The following is a 16652-nucleotide window of genomic DNA, read 5'->3' as shown; positions in this document are numbered from 1 at the left end:
ACAACCCCATGACTTCCAGAGACCGAAGCCCACCATGCAGACTGTCCCAAACCACTGCCTCTGTTCCCTTTGCCAGAACATCATGCCGGAAAGTCTCTATTCCAACAAGAAGAAAAACATGCTTATAAAAAAACCCTCTTTTCTACCAAGTGCAAAGACTCTCCAGCTGCATAGTCTGTCTATGTCTTCTCCAAGCATGCTGGACACTGATGATGGTGACAAGTCAGAGGTGAAGGGAGAAAAACTTCCTTGTTTAAGTGTATTTCTTGGCTTTGCCCTTCACTGATGTAAAAGTACGTCAATATGTGTGAACTGCCTTTGAAAAAGTCCAGAACAAAACACTATTGAATACACTTTTCCCAACGGAAAGAGGATTAGAGAACAAGTGTATGTTTTGTTAGATGTGCTGCTTAATGCATCGCTGACATTCAGAGTAAGGAATGGAGTTGAATGGAATGGAGTTGAGTGGAATGGAATGGAATGGAATAGAATAGAATAGAATAGAATAGAATAGAATAGAATAGAATAGAATAGAATAGAATAGAATAGAATAGAATAGAATAGAATAGAATAGAATAGAAGGGAAGGGAAGGGAAGCAAGACAAAAGAACCTTGACTCCTTCCAAGTAATTTTAAACAAAAGAAATGGTCAAACAGTGAAAACTGAATTGGGAGTGAAACTTGGATAGTAGCTTCCACTCTGCAGAAACGTTTTTTTCCACATGTAGTAACGTATCTTCATGGTGCTGTTTACATGAAAATTAGTTTAAATAGCAGTCTGAGGCCCTGGAGAAGACTCTAAGCTAGTAATGTGGATTTTAATAATGCTGCTATATTTCTTCACCATATTATTGCAAATTTGTATAATGAGTAGTTTTCCTCTAAGGAAATGGCCAAGATAGTAGGACTTGAGGGAAGCTTTTAAAAGGCTATTAAAATGTTGTTATTGTAAGTTTTTAATAACAAGTTGGAGGAAGACCTTACCAGTGAGAGTCAGCTGGGAACCATAAATAAGACTTCAGACTTTACATCCATCTATAATGAGTACAGTCAGAGCACATCTGGTCACACAGATTTTAGATTTGAGTGTCTAGGTGAAGTTGTTAGGATTCAGCCTGTTAGGATTCAGCCTTTGTAAAACCTTTTTCTTCTGCTGAATGCAGGAATATGTAAAAAGAGGACTTCGATCTGGCAGTAAGAGTCCTTCTGTCCAGAAAGAATTTCTGGGAACAGAGAATGGAAGCAAGAGGCAAAACCACTGAAAATGTTTTACTTAAGTAAACAAATTTGTCACAGATTTTCTCCACAAACAAGCGAAGTACTTTAAAATATCTCCATCCTTTCTTATTTTCACTTAAATTTTTGGTCCTGGTGGGTATTTTTATTTATTTATCTTAATGGCTGACTGATCTAAGTATTACTTCAAATAGTACATAATAATAGTAATTCCAAAGCTCTCCCACTGTATGTTGTTTGTGCAGGGAAGGACATTTCATTTCATACATCATTTACAACTCCCTGCTATAATTCTAGGAAGTCAGAAAGCTTTTAAAATTTAATGAGCAAAAATTTTATGCTTTTGCAACATCCAAAATTGGGATATACCAAGCACTTGCATGCAGGAGATTTTCTCTTGACACTGGTTTTATTTTCTTTCCACTACGCCAATAAGAATTCATCTACTCTGAAGTTAATTAAGCTGAATAGGAAAAAAGACATTTATGTGAATCATCTCCAACATCCTAATCCATTTGTGTATATATTTTTCCTCTAAGATGCTCCCAGCTACTATATTTCATAAACAAATTGCATGTAGAAGTTGCAATTTTCTTACCTCTTTAACAGAACGATCCTTTAAAGGAGTTCTGAAATATCTCTGTATCCTAGAGCATAAATTTTCAGTCCCACTGAAGAAGCGTGCCCTTTTCTATGTGATGCCTTGCCTGGCAGCATTACACTCTGAGCACATTAATGCTGGGTTATTACACTGCCATAAATTAGCTAATTTATCCTAAAGTGCTTTGTGTCCATATGCAATGTCTTTTTTAATTATTTAGCATGTTTGGGCACAGTAATTAATCTTATTTGGAACAAATATTTCTTAAGTTTGAAATGGGTATGTTCACCTCAAAACTCTTCCCTAGCTAAGCAGGGATGAGAAATGGACTGAGAAAGTGATCTGTGAGTGAAATGCCACTTCCTTAAGCCTGACATTTTTGGTTCAGAACATCACAGATTGGGCAAACGTTTGTGGAGTCCGTCTTGAAACTTCTGGAGTCAGAAACGGTGAACCAGAAATTGCACAGGCACTCATACCTGTGCGGCACGGGGCCAGCCAGCAAATCTGGAGGCATGCATGTGCGCAAGGAGATGATGCCCAGGAATATGTGGCCTCCATTTTTAGGAAGTAATTTTTAGGAAACAAAAGTAACAGCGTATAGGGTTCTGGGTGACAGCTGATGGGGACATAGGCTGGCGGGGATTTCAGCTCCCCGCCTTATCGCTAGACTGACAAGTGCCTCTGGGAAAACCATCCCTCCTTCCTCATCTGTCAAAAAGAGCTAATGCTGACCTCCTTTACAAAGCACTTGGAGATCAATCGATGAGTAATGCTGCAGAAGAGGCTCGTATTCTCCTTCACAAGTGAGAACAAATCACTTGGTTTTCAGAGTTTTAAAAGATCCACCGAGAAAGGAATCAATCATCCTGGATTTAAAACCTGGAATCCAGCTTGTCTGGCAGTCACAGCCACGTGGTGAAGACCTTCGGTGTGGTGGAATGAATTGTGTCGGGTGCACTCCGTCAGGCAATTCCCATTTTTGAGTTTGCAGCAGCAGGGAGAGGAGGAGAGAAGCACTGAGGGGCAAGCTGCTTTAATTCTGCTTTTCGCAACATCTGCCGTGACACCCCTGCTCAGTGCCAAGGATTCTTTATATTTAAAGTTCTATCAAAATGCCCTGCCTGAAAAAGGGTGGCAAGCAATCCAGTTGAGGAGTTCAGTTTTTGTCATCGTCTGTGACCGCAGGACTGTTTCTAACTGCGCCCTTGACTACCGTCCTCTCTTCTCTGAAAAAAAACTGGAGAGTTGGCACGTACTCCCAAAAGTTTCTTGCAGGCATTATTCCCAGCCCTGCTGCAAAGCACCAGGACACCGCCGTGTTCAGCCCATCTGTGCCCTTGAGGATGCAGTCAGCTTTTCACTTCAGCTGTGGAAAATATTATTTTCTTTTCTTTATTTTCCACTGGGATTGTTTGAATCATGTTCAGGGTTTCAAATGACACTTTCTCAAAAATACTACAGCAGTGATTGAGGTAATTAATTGGCATTCTCTTCTGTCTGGAAATTATCCATGTATTTTATGCTCAAACCTCTGTCTCTCTGTAACAATAGTACTATATTTGAAATAGCACTATTGAAATAGTACAATAGTACTAATTTACTATATTTGAAATCATATACACTGGTCAGAACTGAGATATAGGAAAAGTAGGGCAAGGCCACTTGATTTTGATTATAAAAACACAGGGTTAGCGAAAATGTAAAACTTTCACCACACACGCAGTTCTGACATTTCAAATACGATTTGTTCTAAATCAAAAGTTCCTGTTAAATAAAGCTAAAAAATTGTTCTGCATCATTTGGAATATTGATTTCAACTGTGATGTAAGAATATATCACTTTAAATTAAATTATATATATTTTCTAAATACACTTCATCATTGATTAGAACTTTATTTTAGAATATGGGCTTTTAAAACTTTTAAATGGTGAAAGAAAACATATAGGAGAATCCTCCGTTAGATGATACTTATTTAGAGTTAAAAAAATTGAAACGAAAAAATGAAATAATCTTTTCCAACCAGGGTAAAATGAAATATTTTGGCCTTATTCAAATATTAAAGGGAAAAATACTATTATTTTGTCAAGTTGACATGCTTCAATGAGCCAATTAGCTTTTTCCAGAACAACTTACAGCTTCCCAATTTATATATGGACTTTTCTGGATTACCTTTTCCTTTTTGTTTCATTCTATGAAACTTGCAATTGGAAAAAAAAAAGACATTGCGACTGTACTGGATGGGTTTTCATTGCCTTCCCTAGCAGCAGAGCCTTGTACTTGTTAATTAGCTATACACCAAATTAGCTCTCATTCAGGTGCAGTTAAACCTCACCTGTGTGCACTGTTCTTTATAGAAGCAGCTTCGCAGCCTCCGTAAAGTAACCTTAAAGTCTGCTCCAGGGGACAGTGACAGAGCTCCCCCATCACTTGGGATACTTGACTTTTGCCACCTCTTCTCTCAGGTTGGTTTGGAGTTTGTGCAGCGGCAGAGGCAGAGTACTGAGCGGACTACGAAATATCCCGCTGAAGTAACAGTTCTTTAGAAATCTTGCCAGGTGACCATGAATGCCAACAGTCCTGCAGTGATTGATTTGTCTTGCCCTCAGAATAATTGCTGCCATCTCTGCCCTAGCTAAGGGGAATGAGAGCTGATCAAAAGGAAGATATTTGCTTTTTTCTGTTTGTTTGATTTCCTCAGCAAATAGCAAATTCACCAAGAGTATTTACATCGAATAAAAAAGTGTGACCACTTGAGTGCATTTCACTGGACGTAGGACAACAGGAGTGGCTTTGCGGAAGATCCAGGTGATTAGTGGTGACATTTTCAAAATTAAATATATCAACTTTCGATTCTAAACCGTTCAGCTTTGTTTTGATATCTAATTCTACTTTTAAAAGGTTAACCTTTCTTAAATGGATGCTTAATATTCATTCTTGTTTTTCTTTAATTTTTCTACTTAGCAGCTGCTCCAAAATTAAAAAAAAAAAAAAGAAAAGAAAAGAAAAAGCAGAACAAAGTATTAAGTATTTTACTTTCTCCAAAATTAAATACAATTTTTTTAAGAGGTTAACTGACATCTTTTGGCTCACTTTCATGAAACAATGCAGAAAATTCTGTTATCTTTACATGCCTTTGCTTGTTGCACTTGCCCCAACTGCTTTGCAGTGGAGGTCAGCTAGCCCCAGCGCCACAAACCCATTGATATTACTGGTGGTTCCTTGGTACAAGAAAAGAGAATCTGATCCAGCATTAATACTGCCCTTCTATTTAAGATTTGATGCAAGTCACTAAGAATGGCACAGGTACTCCAGAAGCAATAGAGTATGTACACCCTTATGAATTTTGTGAAGGATGTTTGTTTCTTTTCTTTTGAAAGGATAACACTTAAAATGCTGTGGTTCGTTTATTCTAATGTCCTTTAGGCAGCATCAGTTCCTTACAGACAATTTAAAATTCTTTCACACTCCAGAAATACCATATGCAGTAACAAGTTAGATAAGTCATTCTTAAAGCTATTAGTTGATAATGATGATAGCTTCAGTTCATCTGAAAAATTATTGCTCATAAAATTACTGTATCATAAGCAAACTGCACCTTTTACTGATTTGTTTATCCTTGCAATACTTTCAGCTTGGATAACACTTTTTTTTATTAATACTGCTATTATTTATTTCCCCCCCATCAATTCCATAAGATATCTCATAAAATATACCTTATACTTGCTTGCCAGCATTAAGAGAATTACTAACTTCCAATACAGCTGAAGTTGGATGTCTCTAGCATTGTTACAGGGAGGGAGAAAAAGCAAAAAGAAACCCTCAAAGCCCAATTTGGATGCATTTGGGTATTTCCCATAGGCCAAGTGATGAACAAAATTAAAAAAAAAAAAACGATCATACAGCAGTACTACTTTAGACTATATCTGTTGGGGAGGGGATGGAAAAGTTGCAGAGAATTTGCATATTTTGTTAAGGGAGGAAAAAACACCATCACATACACCATCAAGCCGATCTTCAGAAGAGATTGCGCTCCTGGGGAGCACCTGTAGTGCTGATACGTCACACATCCCAGTATTGTCTGTGGGCACTCAGATACTAGCCACATAATAAACTCTACTTGAAAATCTGAGCTAAGACCCTTCAAATCAACTTTGTTCCAGAAATTAGCCAGCTGTAGACTGTGTGATGGTGTCCTTACTAAGAAATCCTGCTCCTTGGTTGGATTGGTTAGACTGAACAAAGCAGTGGTGCTGATGTGGCTGCAGCTTCTGTGTACAAGGGCAGTAGCAGCCCATTCCTGAACATATGGACACAGTGAGGAGGACTGACTCTGCTCGGCATCGCTAACCCTTCTCTGACCTTTGTTGGACCCCAGCGCAGGAGACAGGCTCCCCTTCCTTTCATCTGTTAATTGTGGTACAAAGGTGAAATCCTCAGCTCTTGCACATGCAGAACAGTTCTTGGGTCAGGTCACCAACCACTTCGCTCTCTGCAGAGCCAGGGTTTGGCCGCCTATGTCCTCTCTTGTCAGGGGAAGGAATAATAGCAGTGATGATCACCAACATTTAGTAGCTGAAAGAAAATATTAAAATTAAGTGACTTTTAAAAGAGCAAGAAGCCTATACGCACATTACGTAATTATACACTTTCCCACCAGCTGAGTGCAAAAAGACTTTCCTGTTCAATTACAGGAGTAAATAGATTTTTTTGGGGAAAAAAGGAAAAAAAAAGAAAAAATTAGGTAAATCCCCAGAGACTTGGTCTGTTCAAGAACCAGCTTTCCTCTTCCCAGTGCTTTTCAGGACTCATGTGTGATAACTTGTGCAACTGATCCAAGAGGCAATGCCAATGCCAAGGCGCTGGCTGCCTTTGCACTTCTCAGGCCAGGGGAATGTCTCTTTGGTAGTTCACCACTGCCCCAAGCATGAGGGGTTTAGGCATATTCACAAGATCCTGCCACTAAGCGATGCACCCCAGGCCAACCGAGCCATCGTAAACAATTAAAAGAGTGCTCTTAAGATCTTTTATTGATTTTTAAGCTAACTCATTTTACCAGAGATTTGTGGCAGGCTTAATCGCGCACATCCACTCAGTTATGGACAGTTACTATGTCTAAGCCATCATCCTATGTACGCCTACAACCATTCAGCCTTAAAGGCTTGTCATCACTCATTTAGCAGCTCTGTCCGCACGTGGGAGACTGGGCTGTAATGGTCTGCTTTCCCCTTGCTATGGTTCAGCACAGAAACGTAAGACATAAACCACATTTTGGGACACTGATCAATACACATTACTGTATGGCTCATCTCCGTCCCTGATGAGGTAAGAGGCTCAGCACGGTCAGGCAGCTGTAAATTCTCCAAAGTTGCATCTGGTGATAGCAAGAGCATCGCAGTGAGGAGTAGAGGGCAGGACAGCTGCTGTCATTCTCTATCACTTTTCTTACAGATATCACAGAGAAAATATCTCACCCCAGCTCTAGAGACTCTCCTTCTAAATGCCAGCCTGAAATACCGCTTGCGATGTGCTCAGAGACTGTCATAAGAGCAGCAGTGAAACGCGGAGATTCTTGCAAGTTGTGCATTGCCAGTAAGCTGCGGAGACTTGTTTTGCTTTACACTGTTTGTCTTTTCTATTGCTCCTCCTTCTATTGCTTCTTGTATCCTAGGTTTTTCAGGGCTGAGCCTATTTTACTGGCCAGATGCTAGTATAGTCTTGCTGGGACTCTTTTGGTGCAAGAGGTGTTCAAATAAATACAATCGTGTGATAACAAATAGTTTCAATTAAATCAAAGCAAGAACTGTGCGGCTGTGCAGAAGCGGAGTTTCAGAAGCTTCCAAGGACAGGATGCTATTAAAATCTTTTTGTTCCTGTTCCTAAAGCAGCTCTGCTTTGCAAACAAACCAGGAACGCTTCAGGTTTTCAAATACGCAGAAATTAAAGTACCTGTCACACCTGTCATCTTTAATCTGTAACGTTAATTTGGTTGCATGGAAATACCACTTTTTAGTGGTGATGGAACTGTTTATTGGGGACTGCACTAACCCAGGGAGAAAGCCAGCTAGATTTTCCACAGATAGCAGTGTGTAGCAGAAGTGAGCATGAGTAGATCATGAAAGGAAAGCTAAAATTGCTGAGTCCTCAGCGACTCCATTCAGATCTCACAGTTTAAAGGAAAATTGCACTGTTTCAATGTCTGGCAATCAACAAGATTATATGGTAAGAGTTGTTTCACATAAACTGTGAAATGTGTTTGGAAATAATCTCCCTCCCTTCCACCTGATGCTTGTGCTGCATATTCAACATGACAGCTTTAGCTAATTTATTACCAAAGAGGAGTTCTCTATAAGAGGGGGAAACTGAGGTAAATGGAGGTAACGTGATTTGATGAAGGGCGTGAAGGAAACCATGAGGGAACACAAGGCAGTTTCTGGGGACCTGGAGTCCCTTCAAGTCCTGTCTCTGCCGCACGGCTCTGGTGAGATTGCTGGCAGTCAGCCAGTGATGCAAATCCAGCAGCTTTACTGGTTGGGAGGAAGGCCTTGACTTCCCTTTTCTCTGCTGATCTCCACACCCTTATCATAGTACCACTTGCTAAACAAGATTTGCTCTTTCTTCCTCTGAAGTTTAGTTGCAGTTTCTTTCTCTTGTTCTTTCAAGATCTGGTCTGATCCTCCTCGTTATGATCCCTGCTTCCCACTCCCAGTCCTCAAAGCAAATTGCCTCTCTCAAGGCTACTTAACCTATTTAAAATGACAGGAAAGTTTCAACACTAAAACTCAACCTAAGCTTTCTGTGCAGCCAGTGCGATGAAAACCAGGACGGCAAATCTCTTTCACTGAGCTGCTTTGAGAATTCAAAGTGGAAAAAAAATAAAAAATACGTGAAAGCAGCAGCCCAGACTAGAACTGTAGAGGGAAATCAATTTAAATGTAGACCACAAAGAGGTTGGATAACACAGACCTCATCAGCTCAGTGCCACTTATGAAACAGCTGCACTCAAGTCTCAAAAAGTCATTCTTCTAGAGCTTTAACACAAAAGGTATCTCCATCAAATATTCCACTGAACACAGCAATAGCAGTCAGCTCGTTCAAGCACAGCCCTTCCACACTGTCATATAAACCCTTTATGCTCAATTGCTGCAACTACCTCACTACCTCAACACTGCATAAATGTCCCTCCGTACTCGTGCCTGGTTTCACAAAGCCACTTCAAACCCCCAGTAAAATTGAAGGGTTTATGATGAACACTACTGGGAGTGGGAAGGGAAAGGTCTGGTAATAAGATAACTTGTGAGTGAGTTTGGTGACAACGTTGAAGGGTTTTAATTCAAACTCCTAGTTCTTTTATTAAAGCAAGTGAAAACCTTGATGTTGGGAATTATCAAAGGTAATAGATGTCATTATGTACTTTCTAGAGAACATATAATTACTGATGCTCATAGATTGAGTAACCAAGTACAGAACTGCAGCTGATACAAACAGGCCAACTTGATGCCTTCCATCTGAAAAAAAAGAAAAAAAAAAAAAAGCTCTTTTTCCTGCATTTTTTCTAAATGTACCTGGATGCACTTGATTTAGCTTTTTAAATTTCATGTCATCACAGCCATATCCCACTCAATATCCCTGCATCTAAAAAACAGCTTTCGTGTGCATTTTGTCTCCTATTTATGGATCTCCTATCTGTTCTGAGAATTCACAGACTGCTTCCACCTTCACAATTCACTGTCCCACCCTGGCATTTGCAGAGGATTACATGCCCTAAAAGCTACATCACTGAGCCTAAAGCCCTCCGTACATGCTGAGCCACTCACCTGTGTGGAGCTGGGTTGGAGGACCTAAGCCTCAGGCAGGACACACAGCACCAGACTCACAACCCGTGGTGGACTGTGATGAGGAAGGGTTGAACCTGCACCCCACTTCACACAAACCCTCTTTGTCACTTGTCAATTCATATACACAGCGACAACCCATAGGCCTTGACTGAAGCTGAGAGGAAAATGTCAGTCAGATGTCGCATCATGGGCAGGACATGGAGCTTAGACACTGAAAGTACCTCCAGATATCGGGACTGAAGCCAGGGGGGTAGGTCTTTCCCCTTTTGATGCACACAGTAGCCGAATGGACCCACCTGTGGCACCAGTGAGACAGCATGAGCTGTTGCAGCAGTCTGGTTGCCATTACATCACCCTTTCTATGCCCTGAATAACTGGAGTCCTGTCTCAGTGTGCCAAATGGAGATACTATTACAGGCTTACATCAGCCTGGACAACATCTCAACAATGTTTTTTAAAAAATGTATGAAAATGTGACCCTGAAAACAAACTAAACAGGAAAAAAAAAAAAATCACTCATTAGCAGCTAAACAGTTGTACCTTGGAGTGTTTATTACCTTCCCATTGCTTCTCACCTCTTCCCCACCCCTGTTAAACCATGACTTTGCTCCTAATTCATATTCCTTCCCTACCATGCTAAATATATCTCATCACTTCTCTTTGAGTCATTTTGGTTTCATACTTTGGGTCTCTGCTCGGAGTGCCACATAACTTGCCTACCACTTGAGACCACTTGTGGTGGTGGTTGGGACCACTGTTTACTGCTCTTCACTTCTGTTTCTCCTTCTCTCAGGCTTTTTGTTTGGAAAAATACCTCTTCCTCTCCTCCCCCAACAATAGGTCTTCCCTCCAGTAATTATATTATTACAATTATATGAAGTAATAATAAACAAGACATCCAGGCCTGCAGCTCCCCAACATACCTAAGAGGGACTGCAGAGTGAATAAGAAGCTGAGAAGATACTTGGCCAGAAGGCATCCACTGCAGGTGGACAGTGCAAGATAGTGCCTTAACAAAGTGATTTTATGTTCTTGCAAACAACAGGCTCCAGCTTTAGCAGTTTGTAAATGTGATATATATTAAAAGAGTAAACTCCAAATTCAGGAAAACATTTATTCAGTTTCCATGTTAATCAATAGGATAATTATGTTAATTATAAGTTTCCAGAAGTCCTATGATGTTTTTGCCTCTAGGTGGCTGACATTTTGCTACCTCATTGCTGTTTCCGTCTCCAACTTCTTGCGTCGTAGTACATGACATTTAGAAGAGCTCAGTGAAACACTTGAAGCTGGTTTTGAGCCACTTTGCTATGTTTGAACTCCCAGCCTTGTATTAATTTCACTCTTCATGATTAAGTAAATACCTCTTTATGGGAGAAAAATTAACTAAAGCAAAGATATAATTGTTTTTGTTCATGCGGTTATTCAGTTAAAATACTCAGTTTCTGCTCATTTAAACTTGAAAGGAAATATGTTCCAGGCAGAGTTCTGACTGAGCTGAAAATATTATAAATTAGGCTGTTATAATGGGTCTAATTGTGTGGTTTAATTATTAGATTATACAGGAGAATACAAAGTGGGCATTTTGTTAGATGAAGACAGTGTCATCTGTCTGCCCAAGGTCTTTGGGTAAAAACTGCAGGCTTTAAAAAGACTTTTGGTTTTGTGGTATATATAATTTTTCAAGGCTGGACAACTACTAAAACCACTAATTATATACATTAATAATCATAACTGCCCAAACATTACTTTCATATATGAATAATAAAACTCCCAAACAAGCCATCAGGTTACCAGTAAAGACAGCAGACGTCCTACTTACAAGGCATAAGAGCCAAACATGCAGCATATAATTTTACCCTTTGCTGTACCCCTCAGTCCTTCCCCAAGTTAACAGAGGAGCTGCTGCAGGACTGTGCGTGGTCAAAGGGTACTAAGAGGCATTCGTTAATAAAAGCTGCCTCTGGATGAGACACACCTGGCTGTGCCGATACTTGTCTTCCTACAGGCACTCGTCTGGTCAAACCAGCTCACCAGCGTGTCCAGAAACTAATGGATAATCACAAATATCCCATAAACATGTGAAATGATAACTCTGAGGGTATTCTGGAGTGATGCAAATTGATGGCCCTTTATCTTACAAGTAAATTTGTGATTCTTGTATAACTCAGTTGCTCAGTGAATGAACAACTCTTCTAACTTTGAGATTCAATTTTTCCTTAATGGAATCCTGTTGCCTAGAGATTTTTAGCCATTCATTTTTGCTGTCCTAGAGAATACTTTTTTTGTCCTCGTATTTCTTCTAGGATTTAGCCATTTAAAACTTGCAAGGATTTAGGGCTAACCCAGCTGTAGCCATTTTAAATCCTGTGACTTCTCTCCGATTTTAACCATTCTGAACTCCAGCTCTAAAGTTTTCTTTTCCATCTTTTATGGGGCTGTTGTATTCTCACAGACCTGATATTGTGAGATGCTGAGGAGCTCCAGAAAAGCTCAAAACATTGCTTTTAAAAATACCCTTCGTTCTAATGAATAAAAGTCTAAACTGACTTGCGATATGTGCGACTTTGTCCACTTATTAAATATGAATTTTTGCATACATTAATATTAATAGTTTTCTTCTTTAAAAGATATTGGCCTTCTACTGACTGTGAGTGGAGTTTCATTCAAGCAGCACAAATTAGGTCAAAGAGAATCTTTTCTTAATTAAAGGGAGCACGTAATATTGATTAAATAAAATTTAACATTACTTAATGACAGCTAGATATTATGTTCAGAGCAGAAAGACTGACATTTTATTGTAATCAATATGTATTTTATTAAAATCAATGTGCTCCATGAACTATTCTACAAAGCCTTAATAACATCTAATCTGCCACGCTGCAGTTTGTCATCTGAAGGGAAGATTGTTTGACAGAAGAATTTCAACGTATATAATTCACAAGTTTCGATTTTTCTTAGAGGCCAATGAATGTGATTTGTAACACTGAAAGTGCTGTTTAACCTCAGCTAATTTCAGGCAGCCAAGAAAAGTGAGGACCTGGAGAGAACCAAATTAATAGTATGGCCAGTATTTGCCTGTCAGCTTTAAATTCAGCCCCGCTCCAACCTGTGCATAGCAGGTGAGAGGTTTCCATCCAGGACAGCCCTCAGTCCCTGCGTAAGCCCACTCTGACATACTCCCCCAAAACATGGCCCTGATGCAAAGCTGCTCCCACGGCTGACACCTCCTTGGTGTCGATGTGTGCTCCAAGACCCGAAGGATGTCCCAGTTCTACAAACGCTCTCTGAAGGCCAAGGTTTCAATACGCAAAGTAGAAACATGGACGTGCTTGCACTCCTACCAGCTTTATGCTATAAAGGAAATCAATAGCTGCATATTTTGCACCCTCCCCAGTGCCCAGAGCACACAGAGATACTTCACCACCTACTGCAGCTGCTAACAGACTCTGCATTATCTCAAGTGAAGGAGAGATGTGCTTTGGACCTGAAGGGTCAGGTTTTGTCATTTTAACAATATAAGGCAAAAAGGTCATCACACCCACAACTGTTACAGGACTTACCTTTCACTGATCGCGTTCCAGACCACACTAGCACCAATGTTTTCCTCAGCAGTCCCCTAAATTGCCCCAGTGCTTTGGTAAAAGGGGATGTCATTCTCCTTTACTTCTTTATAGCTTTCTTTAACCTCAGTAATCTATCTCACAATTATTTTAAAGAGCATTTCTTACCCTAAAAGCTAATGGACAAATGACCCAAATCTGCTTTTGTGATTAATTTTATTTATTTCTTTATGTGCAGCTTTATTCAGAGAATAAAAGGAGTGAAAGCTGGCAGTCTTGTTAACCAGTGCTTTAACTGTTTCCTTTCACCCTTCTCATTCAGTTCTCTTCTTCGCCTTCTGCACAGGGTCGAGAGAGAAGTGGAGTGTTGCAACTTTGAGAGATCCCTTGATATGTGATTTTACATCATGCATGTTGCACATACAGTAGCACCGAGCTCTCTTACCTGGTCATACAGAGAGAGAGACAACAATCCATTATTTCTACTGTATTTCACCACAGTAGTGGCAGAATTAGTAACATCAGCCAGTGGCAATCACCCACTGTGCCTTGCCCACCATATCTTCAGTGAAGCTATTAAAGAGAAAAGCAGAAAGCATTGGTATGTTGCAGTGGAAAACTGTCCAGTTCACCTAGTTTGGGGATGATTGTGGACAAGGTTTGATTGAACAGAGAGCAATTTCAGTGTATATTGCCCAGAATGACAAAATACGATATATGAAACCATGACAAGCAGTTTCATTTTCTTCCTTTCAGGTGGGTTTTGATCATTTGGGTGTGCACAAAGGGGAGAGTGGATGAAAACCCACTGTCACCTGGAGAATCCTGCAGAAAAAGCCTTTCTCACAGCTGTAGCTGAATCTACAGACATGCCACTCAGTTTACAGACTGTGCACCTGCTTTTCACAGAGTTTATATTCATCAGCTTGTGATTCACCTTCAAGACTTACTTCTAATTACCTGACACAGAAATAAGCACTGTTTGTCTGTGCCTGCCACGATCACGAAACCCGGTGAGAATTGATTTGAGTCTTCCTACCTCCACCAAGGAGAATTTAATAGTACAGACTTTTCTGAACAGGGCTGTACAAAATGCTGGGGTAAAAATATTAATACAAATTAAGGAACAGCAGAAAGGTGTTTCCATTATCAACTAATATTTATGACAAAAAGTCAAGATGAACTAACACCAGCAGTAAATTATAGCTAGAATTGTGTCCTAGTTGTTTACCTTTCCAAAAAAAAAAAAAAAAAAGACATTGTTCTATTTGTGAAGCCTGCCTTTCCATATGCATTTTATGCCTCATTTACCTATAACCTTTTACACTTTAACAAGGACACAAAAAATCAGGATTGGACCTAGGACCCAAGATAACCTCTATTTAAGATTTCCACTTTAAACCACTGTAGTGTATGGCTCCTCTGTGTTTACGATATCCACATGTACATATGTCTTGTAAAGAACACATTTACTCTTTAGACTAAGCACTTTCTGATTTTGGTCTAGCTTTTAACTGAAATGCTATTATACATATCTTGATTTCTAAACAAGTATTTTTCATTCACTGTAAAGCAAAGTGAAGAAAAATATATTTAGGCCAAATAAAAACAGAACTCTGAAAAAAGAAATACAATCAGTACAAATTTGCTTTCCAGAAGGCATCTCAGAAGATGTAGCCCAAAACACTATTATACAAGAGTTAGAAAATGAGTAACATGGGAAAGCCTTTAACCTAATTACGGTTTTCTTATAATTTTATTGGCACTATCAAATTTTCATGGGTGAGCCAGCACAACTGCTGTAGCCTTGCCTGCTGTCATTACTCAATGTTATCTTTTATTTATATCAAATTATAAATGTGTGTGTGGCACTCTGCAAACAAACAAGAGACACAGCCTGTGCTTCTTGGCTAAATTTTGTCGGTACTATAGTTTATACATAGCTTAGATGGCACTTTCTTCAAGGTCCTCCCACTGCTGAGATCTCCTCAGACCCACAGAGCTAGTCATAAATTTGTGCCTGTAAGAAACAATTAATTGTTTGTCCTCAATTGCTGAGCCTTATCCCCTAGCTGTCTAATCACTGAGGAGCTGCTCAATGTTTCAGCAGTTAAGTTTTGTAAGCATATAAGGCAGCACTTTTGTGCCTTTCATACTGAGAGTGAAACCCATTAAAGTTGGCCTCCTGTTTCATGTTTTCTTGGAATAAGATTTTCCTGGAACACGATCTACCTTCCTCTTGTTTGCAAGGAAACAACAAGGCACGACACCATACAGCAGCTTGGCAGCGAGCTGTCCGCTGCCCTGGTCAGTCATGGAGCAGGACTCAACAGGCACTGCTTGGTCATTGAAACTACACCCTAATAAAGGCCTGTTGGGCAAGGAAGCCATGCACAGATGATAAAATACTCTAGGAAGCTCATCCCTTTGGCCCCAGCATAGATATTACAACTGTGTGCTTCCGACCTTGCATCTTGCTGGGGAAGATACCTTAAAGTGCTACTAAACATCTGCATTAGTGCCTGCCCAAGGCCACCTGCATCCTCACAAGGCTGAGCGCTTCCCACCAACTCCAGTGCAGACACAGGGCGTCCCTTTGCCTGCCTCACCTACAAGGCCTTGATAGATGCTCCCAGCTACCTCCAGAAAGGCCAGCCCCTACACAAAACTAAAGGGAAGAAAAAAAAGGAGGTGTTTTTTCTCTTTTATTCAAACACCAGCCAATATGTGGAAGGGCACTGAGTTATTTTATCCTAGCTAGTTAGCAGAGGATATGCCCAGAAAGCTGTTTCTAACCCAAGTCATGCCCAATCAATCTTTCTCTAGGTCAGTAAATAGGGAATTACTCCATGCAAACTGGAACAGCTTCAACAGGAATGATTAAAAGTACCTCCATGAGCCTTGAGATACAGGGAACATATTCTAGAAGTCATATCATCGATCTCTGAACTCAGCTGGAGCTCGTGCAGCCAGCATCATCTAGGATTTGGGATTAAGCTGAAGCAGGATATGATAAGGAATGGTAAGAGACATTACATGTGATGGGATATGATTTACTGAACTCAGCATTTATGGTCGGTTTGCTTAGCAGCACGCCCCTGGAGGGCTCCATATATTACTTTTTATAAAAATACTGGTTTTACTGCATACCCGGAAACCCAGGATTTATGGCAAAGCATGTCAAATGATAGAAATAAAAAAATAAAGCACATTCTTTAATGTTGTTTTTGGGGAACAAAAGGGCTAAACTCAGTATAACAAGAATATAACACTTGGTACATGACAGGCAACAAATATTTGTAACAAAAAAAAGTGCAAAACACCATAAGTTAAAATATACTTCTCAATTTTATAAGTAATTAATGTACATTATTTGCTATTCATTATTTCCTGGTCCCTTCAAATAGTTCCAG

This window comes from Charadrius vociferus, unplaced genomic scaffold (assembly GCF_000708025.1).
Source record: "Charadrius vociferus isolate BGI_N301 unplaced genomic scaffold, ASM70802v2 scaffold385, whole genome shotgun sequence".
Lineage (NCBI taxonomy): Eukaryota > Metazoa > Chordata > Aves > Charadriiformes > Charadriidae > Charadrius > Charadrius vociferus.
The sequence above is the reverse complement of the archived record's forward strand: the minus strand, read 5'-3'. Positions refer to the sequence as shown.